This window comes from Elaeis guineensis, chromosome 11, assembly GCF_000442705.2.
Source record: "Elaeis guineensis isolate ETL-2024a chromosome 11, EG11, whole genome shotgun sequence".
Taxonomy (NCBI): domain Eukaryota; kingdom Viridiplantae; phylum Streptophyta; class Magnoliopsida; order Arecales; family Arecaceae; genus Elaeis; species Elaeis guineensis.
Window position 1 is genome coordinate 69681836 of NC_026003.2, and position 6910 is coordinate 69688745.

Here is a 6910-nt window from a genome sequence, read left to right on the forward strand (position 1 = left end):
TTTGGGGGTTTATAAGGTTTTTTTCAAAACTTTAGATGTGGGACTAAGAGGTTTTAGAGGGCTGTTAGGGGTTTAGGGGCTCAAATCTCGCTCAAAAAACACTTAAATCCATCAAGAAACCCTAGAAATTATTTCAGCCATCCGATCTTCATCTAAAGGACCCAATTCATCTAATAAATCAAGCCGGAAGCGATTCTGGGCCGTCGGATCATGATCTGGGTGAAGCACTGCCGTTGGATCGCGCTGCAGAGATGGGATCAGGTCGGATGCATCGCGACCGTCCGATCAAGGCGCTGGAAGATTTCGTCCGTTGGATCGCGCTGCAAGAAGGATCCCGTGTTGTCCTAGTGTTTATTGATTCTTGCAATTGCCTTGATTACGGTTGGATCTTGACCGGCTGCGATGGTGGCCGTCCGATGGTGCAAAAATATGGAGCGTTGGATCTTGATCAGAGAAGATCGGACCATCGAGTGATGTGAAGTTACCAGGTTGCCCTTCGGACCTTCTTCTCTCTCCTCATGAGCCCTGGACCGCGCGCGTGGATCGGGCTCGCGATGCGTTGCGGTGAGCCGAGACTCGCTGATTGGCTGGTTTATGGTGCGCCGATGGGTCCATGGTCCAGGCGCCTGTTGCTGTGGACCAGGCGGCTAACCAGATCACCAAATCAGTTGATTTTTGACAATTTTGACCTGATTTGACTCGGGTTTGACCCAATTGAGTCTTCTTTCTTCATTCTTCAATTCTGGGTCAATTTAACTCCATTTTGCGTAAAATTTATGCCGTTGGAATCCTCTTTCCTTGTTCTTTCTATTGATGACCTCTTCTTCTGCAAAATATAATAACAAGTATCAATTTTCTAATAAAGTTAGATAATTTAGATATTAATTGATACTTTTTATGTCAATTTGTGACATAAATCACACCCCCAACTTAATCATTGCTAGTCCCTTAGCAATGTACCAAAATAAGATCATATTCCAAAAAGATCCTTCCTTTGCAAATTAATTTAAGATCGAAATTCAAGAAGTTTTCTAGTATTACTAAGTAATGAGCTTCGAATTAGAATCGGTAGTCAGTCTACTTAGGAGCTTTCTTAGAGTACACTTAAAGTTTTATAGCACTTGTGTGAGTGATAACTAACTTAGTATTTCAGTATTAACTTGTACAGGCCAATTGTATCATTTTTCATAACTTAGTTCGATTAATTTTATACACACAGATTAAACAAAGAACTAAGGTAGCTTTCACACTATTTTTTTTTTTTTTTTTTTTGCTGAGCATCCTGGCCTTCCCACCACCGTTTGATGCGAATCTCAACACTTGACTTAGGTGAAGAGACCCGGTTACTAGGCTTAGGGCAATCCACATTTACTCTGTGTTTTGCATTTTATTTCAGGCAGGTAGCTCTTTCCTTAAATTCAAATTTCTTCAATTGGGGTGTAGAAAAATTATCTAATTTAAATAATACTCAAATCCTTAATTGGCCTTACAATTAACACCTACTTTACCTTGTTAGTGTGCATGTGCAATTGGAAGTGCTAATAGTCTTTAAATGACCTATGCCACCAAGAGTCTAACCAGCTAATCTTCTCCGTGACTCACTACATTTATTAGCAAATACTTTCTAACTTACTCTTATTTCTTTTCTAGATTAATTTATTTCAAATTTTTTTTTTAATATATTAAATGCAAGAAATAACTCATAGTGGAAGGAAAAGGAAATGATAACACCTGATTTTGTTCAAGCTCTAATTTGCGCCGTTGGAATCCTCTTTCCTTGTTCTTTCTATTGATGACCTCTTCTTCTGCAAAATATAATAACAAGTATCAATTTTCTAATAAAGTTAGATAATTTAGATATTAATTGATACTTTTTATGTCAATTTGTGACATAAATCACACCCCCCAACTTAACCGACATTGTCCCCAATGGAGTTTATCTAATTTATTTGTCTGAAACAAAAAAAATTAGAAATTAAATAAGCTGGGTTGCCTCCCAGAAGCGCTAAGTTTTATGTCTTCAGCCAGACCAAACCTCGAAGCAATTTAATCAGAATAAGTTGGTTCATAAAGAACCATGGCATCTTCAACAGTCTCGACAGGTAATTCCAAGAATGGTTTTAATCGTTGACCATTAACTTTAAAGATAACACCATTACTTGGGTTTTCTATCTCAACAGCTCCGTGTGAAAAGACTTCCTTTACTAAAAATGGTCCTGTCCATCTAGACCTAAGCTTTCCTGGAAACAGATGTAATCTAGAGTTATATAAGAGCACCTTTTGTCCGATATTGAAAGTTTTTCTCATAATTGATTGATCATGAAATGCTTTGGTTCGTTCCTTGTATATCCTTGCATTTTCATAGGCTTCATTTCTAAGTTCTTCTAATTCATTCAACTGAAGCTTCCTATGGTTTCCAGCGTCGTTCAAATTTGTATTTAGTTGTTTGATGGCCCACATGGCTTTGTGTTCTATCTCAATAGGCAAGTGACATGGTTTACCAAACACAATCCTATAAGGAGACATTCCTAGATTGGTCTTGAAAGCGGTTCGGTATGCCCAAAGTGCATCAATTAATTTCAAAGACCAATCCTTTCTATTGGCACTAACAGTTTTTTCAGGATCTGTTTGATTTGTCGGTTTGACACTTCAACTTGCCCACTAGTTTGAGGATGATATGGTGTGGCCAATTTGTGGGTGACATTATACTTTTTCATCAATGTTGCAAAAGGTCGGTTACAAAAATGGGTTCCCCGATCACTAATGATTGCCCTAGGAATACCGAAACGGGAGAGAATATTTTCTTTAAGAAACTTAATGACCATTTTGCTATCGGGTGTTCTACATGCAATTGCTTCTACCCATTTTGAAACATAATCAACTGCTACTAGAATATATTCATTTCCAAAGGAATTTGGAAATGTCCCATGAAATCGATCCCCCAACATCAAAAACTTCAACTACCAAGATTGGGTTGAGTGGCATCATGTGTCGCTTGGTAGTCGATCGACCCCATTTTCTGACATTGAGCACAACTTTTACAATATTCATGAGCATCCTTAAACAAATTGGGCCAATAAAAACCACATTGGAGAACCTTAGCAGCAGTTTTCTTAGACGCGAAGTGACCCCCACATGCTTGATCATGACAAAAAAGATAAAATATTCCATGACTTCGTTATCTGGATACACCTTCTAATAATTTGATCAGGACATTGTTTAAAAAGATAAGGATCATCCCAAATGAAATACTTCACTTGGGGCAAAGAATTATATTTATCCTGCCTTAGTCCAATGAGAAGGTATCTTACTATGGCTAAATAATTTACAATATCAGCAACACAAGGTTCAGTAGACACAAGCACATGAGTTGCTCATCTGGGAAAGATTCATTGATGGGTGGTTCACTAGATGGTGCGACTGGAATTCGGGACAAATGATCTGCTACAACGTTCTCAGTGCCTTTCTTGTCCTAATTTCTAGGTCAAATTCTTGAAGGAGCAAAATCCATCTGATTAAGCGTACCTTGGCATCCTTCTTTGCTAGGAGATGTCTAATGGCTGAGTGATCGGTGTAAACAATGGTGTGGGTCCCAACCAAATAAGATCTAAATTTCTCTAAAGCAAAGACAACGGCAAGGAACTCCTTCTCAGTTGTGGTGTAGCTAAGCTGCACATCATTTAAGGTTTTACTTGCATAATATATCACTCTAGGGCAGCTTATTTATCCGTTGACCTAAGATTGCGCCCACAACATGATCGGACGCATCACACATTAATTCAAATGGTTCAGACCAGACAGGAGGATGAATGATTGGAGCTGATACAAGTGCTTTTTTTAGAAATTCAAAAGATTCCAAGCACTCATGAGTAAATTCAAATTTGGTATCCTTTGCCAAAAGATTAGTCAGTGGACGTGCTACTTTGCTAAAGTTGGCAATAAACCTTCTATAGAATCCAGCATGACCTAAAAATGAACGTATTTCTTTCACAGATTTAGGTGGTGGAAGACTTGCAATTAGATCTATTTTGGCCTTGTCTACTTCAATCTCCTTTTTAGAAATGACATGGCCAAGAACTATTCCCTGTTTGACCATAAACTGATATTTTTCCCAGTTGAGAACTAAGTGCTTCTCCTTACATCGTTCTAGAACTAATTGCAGGTGATTCAGACACTCGGAGAAGGTTAGGCCAAAAATAGAAAAGTCATCCATAAAAATTTCTAGAAATCATTCTATCATATCTGAAAACATGCTGATCATGCATCTCTGGAAGGTTGCCGGTGCATTACATAGTCCAAAGGGCATTCGTCTATAGGCAAAAGTACCAAATGGACAGGTGAATATAGTCTTTTCTTGATCTTCAGCGGCTATGGAGATCTGGTTGTAACCGGAGTATCCATCAAGAAAACAGTAAAACTCTTGTCCGGCTAGTCTTTCCAACATTTGATCAATAAATGGCAAAGGAAAGTGATCTTTCCTTGTCGCAGCATTCAACTTTCTATAGTCTATACAGACCCTCCATCCGTTTGGGTCCTAGTTGGGATAAGTTCGTTTGCATCATTTTGGACCACTATTACCCCAGATTTCTTGGGTACTACTTGAACTGGGCTTACCCAAGAGCTATCAAAAATAGGATAAATTATTCCACTATCTAGGAGTTTCAGAATCTCCTTTTTAACTACATCCTTCATAGCTGGATTAAGCCTTCTTTGGGCTTCTCTTGTTGGTTTAGCCTCTTCCTCTAAGTATATTCTATGTTGAACTATAGAAGGGCTTATTCCTTTGATATCTGCTATGGTCCAACCTATTGCTTCTTGATTTGCTTTTAGAACTGACACTAACTCCTCCTCTTGCTTGGGATCTAGGTCTGATGCAATAATTACAGGCAAAGTTTCTTTGGGTCCTAGATATGCATACTTGAGATGTTCTGGGAGGATTTCAGTTCTAAAATGGGTGCTTCCTCTATTGATGGTTTAGGTGATGATTTCACCATCTCAATGATTGGTTCAGTAGGAAGTGTCGATTCCTGATTAATCTGATTTTCTTTAAGTATTTCATTGACATCCTCAGACTCATGGATTAACCAGGGGCTAGACTCTAGGTCGACTTCATCATCACTAATGTCAATGGATTCATAAATACCATCTTGGACTACATTGACATCAGCATGAGAAGAGGATTCCTGTTCTAAGTTAAAAACATTAAGCTCAATGGTCATATTCCCAAAGGATAACTTCATTAGACATTTCGATAATTGATTTCAGCACTGGCCGTAGCTAAGAATGATCTTCCTAAAATGACAGGTATATGTCCTTTAGGATTCGCAACTGGCTCAGTCTCTAAAATAATAAAATCTACAGGAAAATAAAATTTTCAACCTTTATCAGAACATTCTCGACCATTCCCTTAGGGATCCTGAGAGATCTATCGACTAACTGTAATGTATCCCAGTAGGTTGAAGTTTTTCTAATCCTAGTTGCTCATACACCGAATATGGAAGGATATTCACACTAGCTCCTAGATCTAGCAAGGCCTTTTTTATATTGGTTTCTCCAATAATACAAGAAATTTTGGAGCTCCAGGGTCCTTATATTTAATTGGCACATGGCTAGATAGGTATGAACTGACACTTGCAGCCAAAAATGCTTTCTTTGGTACATTAGTGGTCCTTTTCCTAGTGCAAAGATCTTTTAAAAATTTGGCATAAGTTGGAACCTGATGGATTATATCTAAAAGAGGAATATTAACTTGAACTTGTTTAAATACCTCTAAAATTTTATCTAAATGTTCAGATTTATTGGATTTCAGTCTGTTTGGAAAAGGAGCTCTAGGACTTTTAAGTACTGGACTAGGTGAATTTTCAGTTTCTGGTGCTTGAGGTTGAAAGGTAGTAGTTTTAGAAGGTGACTCGGCAGATGAGTCCTCTATATCATCAAGTGCAACTACCTTATTGTCTATTTGTTTTCCCGATCTTAAGGTATGAATGGCATTTACACCATTAACTTGGTTTCCTTGTTGGGGTCGTGGACCATTTTGGTTCCTAGGATTTGGCTCAGGTTGGCTAGGTAACCTACCATGTTCTCGTTCACTAATGGTCGAAGCCAGCTGACTTACTTGCATTTCTAGACGGGCTATAGCTTGGGTGTTATTATTTATGAATTGACCTGTGGTTTGCATAAAGCTGGTATGTGTCTTCATCATGGCTTCTAGGTTTTTCTCTAAAGAGGTAATTTTCTTGTCATTATCATGGAAGCCTGGCAGGTTGTTCATCACTGGGTTGGACCTTAGATTTTGCTGATTGAAATTTGGATTGCCTACATTAGGATTCTGGGACCATGAGAAATTCGGGTGATTCCTCCAACCTGGGTTATATGTGGGTGCATAAGGATTGTTCAATGGTCCTTGATAGGTGGCATTCACCTGTGCACACTCATTCGAGTAGGAACATTCTTCTAAGACATGGTCTGGTGCATTGCACCCTTTACACATGGGTGCAGATATTTGATTTACATTGGCTGGTCTCTGTAATTCTAAGGCTTCCAATCTATGTGTTAAGGTTGCAATCGTGGCCTCTGATGCTAAGGTTGGTTGAATTTGATGCATTCCTCCTCTTGAAGGTGTAGCTTTATCAGGTTCCCTAGTTGTTTCCCACTGTAAATTTTTCTCGGCTAGGTCTTCTAAGAATTGCCAAGCTTCAGTAGTTTCTTTGTCCATAAATTGGCCTTGGCACATGGACTCTAGCATGGTTCTTGAGTTTGAATCTAACCCCTCATAGATGATCTGGCATAGTCTCCAAGTTTCTATTCCATGGTGTGGGCATTGGGTCAAAAGATTCTTGAAACGATCAAAGTACTTCCAAAATGATTCACCAGCTAGTTGGTAAAATTGATTTATTTCATTCCTAATCCT

The 6910-nt window shown here is 38.6% G+C and overlaps 1 non-coding gene across 1 annotated transcript; it reads left to right on the forward strand.

Annotated features, from left to right (window-relative positions):
• Window positions 1–6803: 6803 nt before the first annotated feature.
• Window positions 6804–6910, forward strand: LOC140852695 (small nucleolar RNA R71). The gene has a single exon (XR_012135597.1). It is a non-coding gene; the product is annotated as a small nucleolar RNA R71 (small nucleolar RNA).